The 14,783-nt window shown below is 45.1% G+C and overlaps 1 protein-coding gene and 1 long non-coding RNA gene across 2 annotated transcripts in view; one reads left to right on the top strand and one right to left on the bottom strand.

Moving 5' to 3' along the window:
• Positions 1–14,783, bottom strand: part of LOC147856494 (uncharacterized) — a 98,338-nt gene that overhangs the window by 72,924 nt on the left and 10,631 nt on the right. The window lies entirely within an intron of this gene.
• On the top strand, positions 3,515–4,790 carry LOC147856495 (uncharacterized). The gene is made up of 5 exons (XR_015530707.1): positions 3,515–3,571; positions 3,677–3,833; positions 3,927–3,980; positions 4,082–4,135; positions 4,722–4,790. It is a non-coding gene; the product is annotated as an uncharacterized LOC147856495 (long non-coding RNA).

The following is a 14,783-nucleotide window of genomic DNA, read 5'->3' as shown; positions in this document are numbered from 1 at the left end:
CTCCATGAGTCTTGTAGTTAATGAAGAAAGAGGGTGACTATATAAAGCACCCTCCTCCCACCTTGTATTAAGTTAAGTCTTTCTCTTGTGTTAATATACTTTTACCTTGCGTATTCTCTGTGTCTTACTCCTTGTCTCTCTCAATCTCTCTCTCTCTCTCATACACACATATAACTCACATCTCTTCCGCTTCACAAGAATCATACCCGATTCTTTACAAGAATCTTACAATAATAAGGTTCGTAGTCGCGAATCTCTTGATCTTCGTTTTGTGGGTTATTTGTATTGTTCCTTGATCCAGGCTCAGGCTCTGGATTGACCTAAATAACATTTTAATGATATAAGTGGATGTGAGGCATTTAGCGGGGGGGGGGGGGACCTTAATATCGGGGATGTAACCCTACGAAGTTGACAAGTTAGTAGTACTAGAATGACGGAGAGGAGGAATGGTACCTGGTGGTTCATGGGTCTAGTGGACACCACATGGCTGTCATCGTGATCGTGGGCATCTCGGCAGTACATCTTATATCGTTTCAATTCAAAGTTGTCGATGAAACGCACCACGTTGTCCGATCTAAACACGATGTCCCATGTGGAGCTAATGGCGGGGCCACCACTACTACTACCACCTTGTTCTAAAACTGGGACGTGGGTCTCCATATTCTTCAAGAACTCTTCACAGAGCCTCATGTAATGGTTTTGTGTGAGTGCCGGATCCCATGGCTCATGCGGCTGGGTCTGGTGCTGGCCTTGGCCTTGGCCGGCTTGCTTCTTAATCCATTGCTGTGCCTTCATGAAGAGGATGGCCAAGAGGAGATGTAGCGCGTATGTGATGATCATGACGGTCGTCTTGCTACAACGTTGCTCATTGGGATCCTTTACACCAGGATTCCATGTGAGAAGGAGTCCACTAGTGACAGACACATTGTAGTAAAGTTCAGAACATAATGGGTTGGATTGACAACAGAGAAAGAAAGAGAGTTTTCAAAGAATGTAGAACAAGGTAAGATATTATATTAAGATAGGTGTATTACAATGTAAGAACCTACAGTAACAACTCTAGATGTAGTATCACACACATCACTAAACAATACTTCATACATATATATATACAAAGAAGTAACAACTAGCCGTTACTTCTTTGTAACTGTTGTTTTGTCTTTTTCTTATTGTTCTTTGTAACTCATATTTTGTCTTTATTCTCATACTCATGTTTTATCATTTGTGGTGTAAATAGGTAATCTTAACACCCCCCCCCTTAGTTGTGACACTACCAACTCATCTATTTGGATGAATACTTAATCCAATATGGTGGCAGCAACTCCAATGTTTTGCATTGGGTACTGGCTTGGTAAGAAAATCAGCCCACATAGCTTGTGTTGAAGTATGTCCAATAGAGAGGTTAGATTCTTCAAGAAGTTCTGAGATGAAGTGATGGCGTGCGCGGATATGCTTGTTTTGCTCTGTGATCTTGGGGTCCTTAGTGATTTTGATGCAGGATTGGTTGTCACACCATAACTTGAATTCAGAAATTTTCAGGATGGCAAGTTTATCAATGATGGACTTCAACCATAATCCTTCCTTTGTAGTGAGAGTAGCTGCTATGTATTCTGCTTCAATGGAAGAGAGGGTGACGGTAGCTTGTTTCTTTGTTCGCCATGAAATGGCACCACCTGCAAATAGGAATACATAGCCAGAGGTGGATTGAGAGGTATCCTTGTCCCCCCCCCCCCCCCCCAATCTGCATCCGTCCAACCATGTAGTGGTGTTGATAGCCAACCTTGGATATCTGAATGTTGGGCTTTAGAGTTTGATGTGTAAGTAAGTGTCATATCCCTTGTGTACTTCAAATACCATAATACTCTTTTAAGTGCTTTCCAATGGTTAACTCCTGGATTCTCCATGAATCTTGACAGGTATCCAGCGGCAAAAGATAAGTCGGGTCGAGTGTAGCTGACAAGGTATCAAATGCTCCCCAACATTTGGCGATACGGGATATTCTTCATAAAGTAAGTTTCTTTGATTGTATGTGGTGAATCTTTGGATGATAATTTGCATGGTACTGTGAGGGGAGTGGAGATTGGAGAACACTCAAACATATCAAACTTGGTTAGTATATTATCAACAAAGTTTTCTTGTGATAGGGAGAGTGTACCTAGAGTTCGATTCCTTTTTACATGAATCCTAGGAAAATGTTCTAGTGGCCCAAGATGTTTGATAGGGAATTGTTGTCATAACTCTGCAATAAATTCCATTACCAAGTCTTCCGATGTCCTAGCAATAGGTAAATCATCCACATAGACTCCCAAGAGTAAGAATTCTGTTTTTGTTTTCCTTATATATAGATTAGGTTCCGATTGAAGTTGTTGAAATTTGATTGATAAGAGGAACTTATGAAACTTGGCATACCATTGTCTAGGGGATTATTTTAGGCCATATAAAGGTTTGTTAAGTTTACACACATAATTAGGGTCTATATTATTATCTAATATTTGGTGTTGTTCCATATATATATCTTCTTCTAAATCACCATGTAAAAACGTTGTTTCAACATCAACATGATGAAGTTCAAGAGTTAAATATGCTGTAATGGCAAGAATCAATCGAAGTGCAGTCATCTTTAGAGTGGGTGAAAAAGTTTCATGGTAGTCCACACCTGGTATTTGTGAGAATCCTCGAGCTACTAATCTCTCCTTGAACCTCATGAGAGTACCTAGGGCATCATATTTCTTTGTAAAAAGCCACTTACAAGTGATGACATTGGAGTGACAAGGCCGCGGTACTAATGTCCATGTGTGATTCTTTTGGGTCCATGTGAGATTCTTTTGGAGTGATGAGAATTCAGATTTAATTGCCGCAACAAAATTGTCTTTTTCTTTACTTTTTAATGCTTGCTTGAAGGTGAGAATTGGAGCCGTGTCATAGTTGTCTCCTTCGATGATGGCTGCAAAGATGGATATGTCAAACTCTGTCTCTGTTACGAAGTGACATGTCGACTTTTCAAGCACCTCGTCCTTAGTTGCAGCGTAGATATCACTAAGTAACCTTACCTTAGACTTTTTTGCCCTAATTTCTTTGTCTTTTAAGGTTGTTTTGGAGAGATTGTAGGTTTTTAGGCGGCTGAGATCCATATTCTCAGATCTGGAGCTTTGTTTTCTTGTAGTCATGGAGGATGCACATGGTTGGATGTGGTTGCCAATCGTATGCTCAGGTTCAAGGCTTCGAGTAATATATTGGGCAATGGACTGATCGTTGCTTTCGAGGCTTCGGTCATACACTTGTTCACCTTCGGAGCTCCGAGCATCAGATTGGCGGACAAATTGACTACCAAATTTGAGATTTTGAGGATACTCTAAGGTGTAGGGTTGTAGGTGACCTGAACTTGTATGTTCAGATTCACAATTTCAACATTCGGATGATGAGGAAGAGTTGTTGGGTTGTTGGCGGTGCACTAGCACATCCTTGGGTTCGAGACTTCGCGTGGCTAATTTTGTGGCCATAGGCTTGGTGGCGGTTTTTGCAGTAGAGGTTTCCAACCCCTCATCTTGAGTGGTTAAGATCTGAGAATGAGGTAGTTGGTTGAGTTTCTCTCCTCTGTTTTTTGTTGCATTAGTTGTTGGCGCATCATGATTGTTGTGTAGTTCGGTGTTGATGATGTTCGTCCCACCATTTTCAGATTCCATTGTTGTTGCTTGAGGAAGTCTTAACTTTGTGATTTCCTTGGTAAGGTGTTCACTCCCGGTTTCTTTCATTACATATGATGACCTAGAAAAAAGACTTTTCTCATCAAACTCCACAGAATGACTAAAAATTATTTTACCTGTATCGGAAAGGTACATTTTGTATGCTTTTACTCCATATGGCTCCCCATATCCAATAAAGTTTTCCTTTGATGCATCGATCCTCAAGTTTTGTCCTCTTGGCAGGTTGTATGTATGCAAATGCGGTTGTTCCAAATACTCGAAGATGTGATATCTCAGGTGGGTACCCATACCACATGATGTATGGCACTTGTCCTTCTATACCTTGGTGAGGAGTTCTGTTTTGTAGGTAACAAGCTGTGGCTACTGCTTCTTCCCAGAATCTCGAGGTCATTCCACTCGTCTTCAGCATACTCCTAGCAACATTTAATAAGGTGCGATTCTTTCTCTCGGCTATCCCATTTTGTTGAGGTGTGTAGACAGTTGACTTTTGATGAAATATACCATTTTTTTCGTTAAAGGCTTCCCATTCTTGTGAAACAAACTCCCCACCATTGTCACTTCTTATTACTTTAACTTTAAGTTGTGTTTGATTTTCAACAAAGCTCTTATATGCACAAAATGCTTTGAAAGCATTTCCCTTTTGTTTAAGAAAGTTAACCATTGTGAATCGCGAAGTGTTATCAATGAACATTATAAAGTACCTTGCTTCGGAGAGTGAGTTGGGAGTTATCGGTCCACATACATCCATGTGAACAAGTTGAAGTAGTTCCTTTCTCTTTGAGTTACTTAGTGGGAATGATTTTTGAGCCATTTTCCCATACATGCATCCTTCGCAAATATCAATAGATTTAAAGATTGTGGAAGGTAAACCTCTTACTAGGTTCTAATTTTGACACAACTTGAGTGTTGGTGTATGTAGATGACCGAACCGACAATGCCATAGATAGGTGGGGGACACATTGTCTACTCCTCGATGTACTTCAACAGCTAATGCTTCTCCTATATTTGCCTTGACAGGATATAGTTGCCCTTGTTTTGGACATACAATTTTTATCTCATGTTGATCATCTTGGATGTATAGGGTAGCTTGTTGTTTGCTGAATTTGATTATCATTCCTTTTGCAGTAACTTGTCCCACAAATAATAGATTTTTTGCAATTCCAAGTACAAAGTATATATCTGAAATTTGTACAACATGATTACTAATGAGTCTTAATTTGATATTACCTTTCCCAACTATCACTTTTTGATCTTTGTCTCCAAAGGTGACCTTCAATGGTATTGGGAGCTCTTGATAGTTGTCCAACCGGTCTTTTCAGTATGTTAGATGGTGAGTAGCCCCGGTATCCAAGAACCAGGTGCAATCATCCTTATTTTGATTTTCTTCAAATGTGTTTGCATTATATGCTTGAATGTACTCTTCTTCATCATGTTCTCCATTTTGTTCAGGTGCTTCTTCAAAAGAGTATTCTGGATTTCTATCATCTTCTTGTTGGATAACCACATTATATGCCTGGGGTCGGTTGGAGTTCTTCTCTGCTTGCTTGAGGCAACATACTCGATCGGTATGTCCTTCCTTCTTGCAATATCTACAGATGATTCTAAAGCTTCCATTTTGTCATGAGTTGTTCCCATAGTATTTTTGTGCTTCACTCTTAATGTATGTTTTGTTATTATTAGACTCATTATTTCTTACTTTACCAGGTCTGTACCTTTATTGGTTTGTTGGATGACCCCTTTGGAATCGATTGATGGAGACTGCCATTGCGATCGGTTGAGCATTATTCTTCTTCAGTCGTCGAATGTCTTCATGGCAGATCTTAGTAAGTAGCTCAGACAATGTTGCCGTGCTACTATGCGTAGTGATGAATGATCCCCAAGATTCAGGGAGTTTGCTTAGCACTAATCCAATCTTGATGTCTTCTGAGATGCAGTTGCCGACGGTAGTTGCATCATCCATGGCTGCCTCCCAAGTTGATAAGAAGGTAGGAACATCTTCTTCTTCCTGTAAAACACACATATTAAACAGGGTAGCTAAGGTGTGGAGTTTATTTGTACCATCTTGAGGTTCGTATAGTTCCTTCAGTTTTGCCCACATCGTAGTTGCAGATGTGAGTTTGCGAATAATTTCTGACTGCTTTTCATCTACATTTAACATTATCTCTAGTCTAGCTCTTTTATCCAGCTTTCGCCACTCATGCCATCCTTCTGACTCTCGTTTTACAAGTTCTGGACTAGCGCCCGTTGTGATGTCAAGGAGCTCCTCAACATCAAGTAACAACTCCATTTGAGTCTTCCAGGTTTTGTAGTTTTTGTCCGTTAATTTTTCTAAGGTATATTTTCTGCTTGAGCTTGCCATAGTGGTAGTACTAAGATTTGTTTAATTGAAATAATCTGTGGTAAGTTTTGTTGGTTATAGGGGAGTATGAGATTCAGATCGTGCAACTAAGCTCTGATACCATGTAGTAAAGTTCAGAACATAATGGGTTGGATTGACAACAGAGAAAGAAAGAGAGTTTTCAAAGAATGTAGAACAAGGTAAGATATTATATTAAGACAAGTGTATTACAATGTGAGAACCTACGGTAACAACTCTAGATGTAGTATCACACACATCACTAAACAATACTTCATACATATATATATACAAAGAAGTAACAACTAGCCGTTACTTCTTTGTAACTGTTGTTTTGTCTTTTTCTTATTGTTCTTTGTAACTCATATTTTGTCTTTATTCTCATAACTCATGTTTTATCATTTGTGGTGTAAACAGGTAATCTTAACACACATTAAGTAGAGTTGGCACCGGAACGATGGCGGTGGACCCTACCGACATTATGAGAGCACCCAACGCTTTCATTACCTTCACCATGTCGTGACATGCCTCGCCAAGAAACATCCGATATCCTTCGTTGTGAAAATACATGCTCCACAATGCCTTCTGGAGCTCAATCGAAACCCTCCATATCTTGCAGATGTTCGTCTCCAAGGTGCCGAGCACGACGAGGAGGGAGAAGGAATTCATGGAAAACGTCAATACCTTGGCAATAAGAGCCGCCTTGGTCATTCGCAAAATCAATGTGGTCGTCGCGTGGATCTTGGTGCATATGTCCACGGCTTGCGCCGCGATCCATGTGAACTTGGCGGTCTTGTGCAGAAGCATCTCGATTTGCCTCGACACGTTCCGTAGCCCTTGGGTGTCTGATTCTCCAATTATTTCACATGTCTTTTCATCGATCTGCACTTTGTTAGTGATCCGCACGATCTGTCGTTTGATCTTTGACCTCTCCTTCTCGTCTGTGACCAATTTGAGAAGCAAGTCTAGATTGTCTTCATTGACATATTGCTCGCGGTCTTCCTCGCGGATATCATTGTAGGTCATGATGACCAGCATGGGGATGTTGCTCTCCCGCACCACACGCATAAGGTCACCATCGTTTGCGAATCTGTTATCGACTGCGCTGATGATGTACCAGATCAGGTGGATTCTATCTGGTAAGTGGCTCAAATCGTTTCGTGAATCGTTGAAATTCTTCACTTCGGTGAGGCTCTTGCTGCCGCGTACACCCATCCCATTGTTGTCATGGAAGACGAGCTGTGGAAGGCCCTCCGTCTTGAGGACTCACCATTCTTCCTGTTAAATGACTTGAATTATTTTTTGTGGTTTATGAAAAGCCACGTCTCTCAACTACATGAAGTATATAGAAAGGTCCATGAAAAAGTTAGTAAAGTGAGGGATATATATATAGTGGTCCATGCATGCATCATTATCATGCAAAAGTTAGTGAAGTGAGGGCTATAAATATAGGCAGCCTTAGTCATTTGATGAGAGACCACCAAGAGTTGTAGGCTTGTGATATTTGAGAGAATTAGAGAGTTGGGAACACCATTTTAGAGAGAGAATTCCTTAGAGAGAATTGTGAGGTTATTCTCTTGGGTGTTGGGTTTAATTAGAGAACAATTTCTCTAATTGTTGTAAACTCTCTCTTACATTTTCTTATAGTGGAATCACTCTCCTTTCCGTGGACGTAGGCTAATTTAACCGAACCACGTAAATACTCGTGTCATTTATTTCTCCGCTCCTATATTATCATATTATTGTCTTCTATTTAATCTAATGTACTATTTGATCCAAGTGTCACCCTAACAAATTGGTATCAGAGCCCTGGTTGTTAGTACATTAGTTTTGGTATTTTCTTGTTAAGTCAAGATGTCGACAACAAAATTTGATGTCGAGAAGTTCGATCGAAAAATCAACTTTTCTCTTTGGCAAGTAAGGATGCGCGCAATCCTTGTGCAGAACGGAGTTCAGAAGGCTTTAGACATAAGGCCCGACGGTATGACGGACATTAGGTGGGAGGATATAGACAAGAAGGCCCGCTCAGCGATTCAACTGTCTTTGGCAAATGAAGTTTTGCGAGAGGTAATCTCTGAGAAGACAGCGAAGGCACTATGGGAAAATTTGGAGTCTCTCTATCTGAAAAAGACTCTGACGAACAAGCTTTATAGGAAACAATGCTTGTATTCACTACGGATGAGTGAAGGTACATCTCTCAGTTCTCATATTGATGAATTTGAATCTATTATCATGGATTTGCAAAATCTCAATGTTACTATTGATGATGAAGATGTTGAAAGTCCGTGCTCGGCCACAACCGAGGAACAGGATCGATTCACAGAAAACGGGAAATACAAAGAAATGCACGAAAACAATAGAGAGAAGGATACACTGGATGTTTTACGTGGAAAAACCCTAAATGGGAAAAAACCACGGGAGTCCTCAAACTCCAACTATCACTATGAACAGGGATGTACAATGGTGAAGCTACAAGGCAACAACCTTGAGCTCACTGTCCTCGCCACAGGCGGCGGTATTACACAGAGGCGTCGACCTCTTCCTTCCTCTCTCTCTCTCGGCTGCTCTCACTTCGCTCCCTCTTCGTGGAAAACAGAAAATGAGCAACAACTAAAAAACTGTTTGCCCTAAGTCATATTTATACACATATGACTTTTCGGGCCATTTACAAATATAGCCACAAGGGCCCTTGGCAAACATATTCACAAATATGTCCCCGCATCCGGATCTCTCTCCGGGTACATTCATCATCCGGCTCCGTAGCCGGGTCTTCGTCATCCGGCTCCGTAGCCGGGGTCTACAGCATCCGGCTCCGTAACCGGGTACTCTTCATCCTACGGTTCCGTAACAGCCTCCGGGCTTGCCGTCATTCATCTCCGGACATCCCATCCGGAGGGACCGAAATCCCAACAAACTCCCCCTTCACTTCGGCATGGGATGTCTCTCCAACCCGATCCTCTTCCGGCATGCTTCCAGCTTGTCGGGTGTGAGCACCTTGGTCAGCATATCCAACCCGTTCTCGTCCGTGTGGATCTTCGTCAGCACGAACTCCTCGTCTTCTATCCTCTCTCGGATCCAGTGATATCTTCGCTGGATGTGCTTCGTCCGGGAGTGATAGGCTGCGTTCTTCGCAAGGTGGATGGCACTCTGACTGTCGCAGTAGAGTCGGTACTCCTCCTGCCGGATACCGAGCTCTCTAATGAAGTCCTTCATCCATATCATTTCTTTGCCGGCTTCAACAGCCGCCATGTACTCCGCCTCCGTGGTTGACAACGCAACCGTCTTCTGCAGCCTCGACTGCCATGAAACAGCTCCCCCTGCATACGTCATCACATACCCTGATGTGGACCGGCTGGTATCTGCATCAGCTGACATATCCGAATCGGTGAAGCCGTCGAGTTCGGGCTTACCGGAGCCGAATCGGAGGCACACGTTTGCCGTGTCCTTCAGGTATCGGAGTATCCACTTGGCCGCGTTCCAATGCTCTTTACCGGGATTGCTCATGTACCGGCTCACCACTCCGACTGCGTATCCAATGTCCGGTCTTGTACACACCATTGCGTACATCAAGCTTCCGACGGCAGAGGCATATGGCACTTTCATCATGTCCTCCTTCTCAGCCTTTGTCTTGGGGCTTTGCTTGCTGGACAGCTTGCAGTTTGCCGGGAGGGTTGACCCGACCGGTCTTGCTTCCGACATGTTGAACCGGTGAAGCACCTTTGTCACGTACTTCTCCTGTGACAGCCACAACTGCTTCTTCTTCCGGTCCCGGATGATGTGCATCCCCAGTATTTGCCTTGCCGGACCCAGGTCCTTCATTGAGAAGGTTCGGTGAAGAGCTTTCTTCAGCATCCGTATCTTGACCTGGTCCCGTCCGACGATCAACATGTCGTCCACGTACAGGAGGAGTATTAGAGAGTCTCCTCCTTCGAACTTCTTCACAAACACGCAGTGGTCAGACTGCGTTTTGAGGTACCCTTCGTCGGTCATGAAGGAGTCGAACTTCCGGTACCATTGCCGGGGAGCCTGCTTCAGTCCGTAAAGGCTCTTCTTCAACCGGCATACCAGGTGCTCCTTCCCTTTCTTCTCGAATCCTTCCGGTTGCTGCATGTAGATCTCTTCTTCGAGGTCGCCGTGAAGGAATGCCGTCTTCACGTCCATCTGTTCTACCTCGAGGTCCATGCTTGCCGCTATGCTCAGCACCGTCCGGATGGAGGTCATCTTCACTACCGGGGCAAATATCTCGTCGAAGTCGACGCCCTTCTTCTGCTGGAACCCCTTCACCACGATCCTGGCTTTGTATCTCGGGGGGTTTCCGGCATCTCCCGGTTTCAGCTTGAACACCCACTTGTTTCGAAGTGCCCGCTTTCCTTTCGGCAACTCCACAAGTTCATATGTGTGGTTCTCATGCAGGGAATCCATCTCGTCCTGCATGGCACTCAACCACCTGCGGCTCTGGGTGTCATGTTTTGCTTCTTCAAAGCTCTCCGGCTCCCCCTCGTCGGTTAGCAGCACGTGCTCTGGTTCCGGAAATCTCCGGGGGGGCCTTCTCTCTCTTAGAGGATATCTCCGTTCCGGAACTTCGGTAACCGGTTCTTCCGATTCTTCTTCATCCGAATCCATTTCGGGATCGGGGCCGGTTCCGGTATCATTTTCATCTTCTTCGGCCGGTTCTGTTTCTTCACCGTCTTCGGCCGGATCCTCGAGTGCTAACCGGTCCCTTGCCGGTCGGGACTGCTCCTTGTAGAGTTGATCCTCACCGGTCGACTTGGAGCTCTTCATCTTCTTCTCCGACTCCCAGTCGGCGAGTGTCTTGTCCTCCATGAAGATGATGTCTCGACTCCTGAATATCTTCTTGTCGACCGGGTCCCATACTCGGTAGCCGAACTCGTCGTCGCCGTAACCGAGGAATATGCATGGCCGGGTCTTTGGATCTAGCTTTCCTCTCCGGTCCTTTGCCACATGTACAAATGCGAGACACCCGAACACCTTCAGATGCCGGTAGGATACTTCCCTACCGGTCCACACTCTCTGCGGCGTGTCTCCGTCCAAAGGTACTGAGGGTGATCTGTTTATCACATATGTCGCCGTCGACATTGCCTCAGCCCAAAACCCCTTGGGTAATTTCGCATGCGCCAGCATACTCCGGACCCGCTCCATTATTGTCCGGTTCATCCTCTCGGCGAGCCCGTTCAGTTCCGGCGTCTTCGGCACATTAAACTCGAGTCGGATTCCCTTCGAGCGACAGTACTCCTGGAACTGCCCCCGGTATTCCCCTCCGTTATCCGCTCGTATCGCTTTCAGCTTCTTGCCGGATTCCCTTTCCACTCTCGCGTGGAGTTCTTTGAAGACGCACAACACTTGGTCCTTTGTCTTCAACGGTGCCGTCCACAGTCTTCGGCTATGATCATCTATAAAAGTTACGAAGTACTGGGCTCCGCCATGTGACTTCGTTTCTACCTGACACACATCGGTGTGCACCAACTCCAATGGTGCGCTACGTCTCGTCGGTGGCCTTGAGTGGAAGGAGGTTCGGTTCTGCTTACCGGCCAGGCAATCGGTGCACTTCTCCAGGTGCACATGCTTCACTGGGATAAGGTTGTCTTCTGCAAGCCTCTTCATCCCCTTCTCACTCATGTGGCACAATCTCTTGTGCCACAGCTCACCGGCAGTGTCGGCCGCCACATTCAACTCTTCCGGACATAACCGGGCATTCATCAGGTACAATGTGTTGTCTTTCCGGGCCCGAGCCACTATCAGGCTCCCTTTGCTGAACTTCATGACGCCGTTCTGGATGCTACCTGTGTAGCCTTCATCGTCTAGCCTCCCGGCCGAAATCAGGTTCAATCGAACCTCCGGAACGTGTCGGACATCCTTCAGCAGCATTTTGCATCCGGTCGGGGTTGTCAACCACACGTCTCCTATGCCGGCAATCCGGCACGTACCTTCATTTCCCATCCGAACACAGCCATGCTCACCGGCTGTGTAGGATGAGAAGTATCTTCTCTCCGGGGTCAGGTGGAACGATGCTCCGGAATCGACCACCCAGGTCGTCTCATCGCCGGCAACGTTTAGCTCACCTTCTTCGGTGATGAGCATGATTTCTTCCTCACTTGCCGCGAGTGTCGTTGTTCCTTTCCGGTCCTGCCCTCGCCGATCCGAACCTCTCCGGTCCGTGGCTCCCCGGTATGCACCGTTTCTCTCCGGTGACTTCTTCGAATCGGTATCGTCGGCTCCGTTGTCTTTTCGGTAATGCCGACAATTCTTTCGGAAGTGCCCCGGCTTCCCACAGTGGAAGCATGTGGGCCTTCCTCTTGACTGCGACCGGGTCCCCGACTTCTCCCGTCTTTGCGGACTCCGGTTCCATTGTCTTCCCCGATCCGATTCGGTAAGCAGCGCCTTCGTGTCGGAGGCCGGTTCTTTATCTCTCCGACGCGCTTCTTCGTTCAAAATACTTGTCTTTACCGTTTGTAGAGACAAGTTATCTTCGGTGCAGGAGGTGCTGAGAGTCACTACCAAGTTCTCCCAGCTGTCCGGCAATGTACACATCAGGATGATGGCTTGCATTGCATCCTCCAACGGGAACTTGATCGCCGCAAGCTGGTTCACGAATCCCATGAACGTGCTTACGTGTTCCACCATACTCTCGCCGTCCCGGTACTTGAGATTCACTATCTTCCTCATCAGCGAGGTCCGGTTCAACGCATTCTTCCTCTCATAGAGGCCCGACAGCTTCTTCCACATTTCGTATGCGTTGGTGTCGTTCGCCACATGTTGTAGGACGCTTACATCGACATATTGTCGGATCGTCGCTACGGCTTTCCGGTTCAGGAGCTTCCACTCCGACTCAAGTACCCCTTTCGGTATTTCCGACCTGTCAATCGGTTCGTACAGGTCCCGAACAATCAGAAGGTCCTCCATCTTGATCTTCCAGTCGGCGTAGTTCTGTGAGTTCAACACCATCATGCCCGGAGGCCCACTGCCGCCGCCTTCCATTTTCTGTGTTACGGTGCTCTGATACCACTTTGTTGAAAGTCCGTGCTCGGCCACAACCGAGGAACAGGATCGATTCACAGAAAACAGGAAATACAAAGAAATGCACGAAAACAATAGAGAGAAGGATACACTGGATGTTTTACGTGGAAAAACCCTAAATGGGAAAAAACCACGGGAGTCCTCAAACTCCAACTATCACTATGAACAGGGATGTACAATGGTGAAGCTACAAGGCAACAACCTTGAGCTCACTGTCCTCGCCACAGGCGGCGGTATTACACAGAGGCGTCGACCTCTTCCTTCCTCTCTCTCTCTCGGCTGCTCTCACTTCGCTCCCTCTTCGTGGAAAACAGAAAATGAGCAACAACTAAAAAACTGTTTGCCCTAAGTCATATTTATACACATATGACTTTTCGGGCCATTTACAAATATAGCCACAAGGGCCCTTGGCAAACATATTCACAAATATGTCCCCGCATCCGGATCTCTCTCCGGGTACATTCATCATCCGGCTCCGTAGCCGGGTCTTCGTCATCCGGCTCCGTAGCCGGGGTCTACAGCATCCGGCTCCGTAACCGGGTACTCTTCATCCTACGGTTCCGTAACAGCCTCCGGGCTTGCCGTCATTCATCTCCGGACATCCCATCCGGAGGGACCGAAATCCCAACAGAAGATAAGGCATTGTTGTTGTTGTGTTTGTTACCCCATTCATATAGACATTTTAGAGAAACTATGTTGTATGGAAAAAATACTATTTCTCTAAAAGATGTTAAATTTTCTTTGGAAACTAAAGAAAAGATTGATCACGATATCACTGGACAAACTAGTGATAGTTAGGCACAGGGTTTATATGTAAGGGGTAGATCTAAACAAAAAGGGAACAATAGAGATAGGCCTAAATCTAGATCTAAATCCAGAAGTAGATCTGTTGTGTGTTGGCACTGTAAAGAACCATGGCACGTTCACAAGAATTGTGATAAGTTGCATAGAAAAAAGAATACTCCACAAGATAGAAATGAGGATGCAGGTAAGGCTATTGTTGCTGAAGTGGGAGGCGATGTTGATGTGCTCCTTGTGACAGAAAAGTCAATCAAGCTGAATGATGAGTGGATTATGAATACTAGTTGTTCTTATCATATGTGTCCCAATCAGAATTGGTTTTCATCATACAAGTCTATTAATGGAGGAGTAGTTTTGATGGGGAATAATGCTCCATGCAAAACTATTGGAATAGGAACAGTACGGATCCGGATGGCTGATGGGACTGTCAGAACATTGACTGATGTGAGGCATGTTCCTGATCTGAAGAAGAATCTCATCTCATTGGGCACCCTTGACGCCAACGGGTGCAAGTTCTTAGCTGAAGGTGGAGTATTAAAAGTTAGCAAAGGTGCGTTGGTTGTGATGAAGGCTAGAAAAGTAGGAAGCTTGTACGTATTACATGGCTCGACAGTGACGGCTTCTATAGCAGTTTCTTCATCATCTATGTCAGATTCTAATGCTACGAAGTTATGGCACATGAGGCTCGGGCATATGAGCGAGAAAGGTTTAACCTTGTTGAGCAAACGAGGACTACTTTGTGGCCAATGTACCAGAAAGATGGATTTTTGTGAGCATTGTGTATTCGGAAAGCAGAAGAGACTCAACTTTGGCACTGGAATCCATAAGACTAGAGGTTCTTTGGATTATATTCACTCTGATTTGTGGGGACCAGCACCAGTTCCATC

The sequence above is a fragment of the Azolla caroliniana genome, unplaced genomic scaffold (genome assembly GCF_043228905.1).
Source record: "Azolla caroliniana isolate FFs.n. ecotype wild unplaced genomic scaffold, voAzoCaro1.0.p SCAF_13, whole genome shotgun sequence".
Taxonomy (NCBI): Eukaryota; Viridiplantae; Streptophyta; class Polypodiopsida; order Salviniales; family Salviniaceae; genus Azolla; species Azolla caroliniana.
This window is presented reverse-complemented; position numbering and strand designations above follow the sequence as displayed.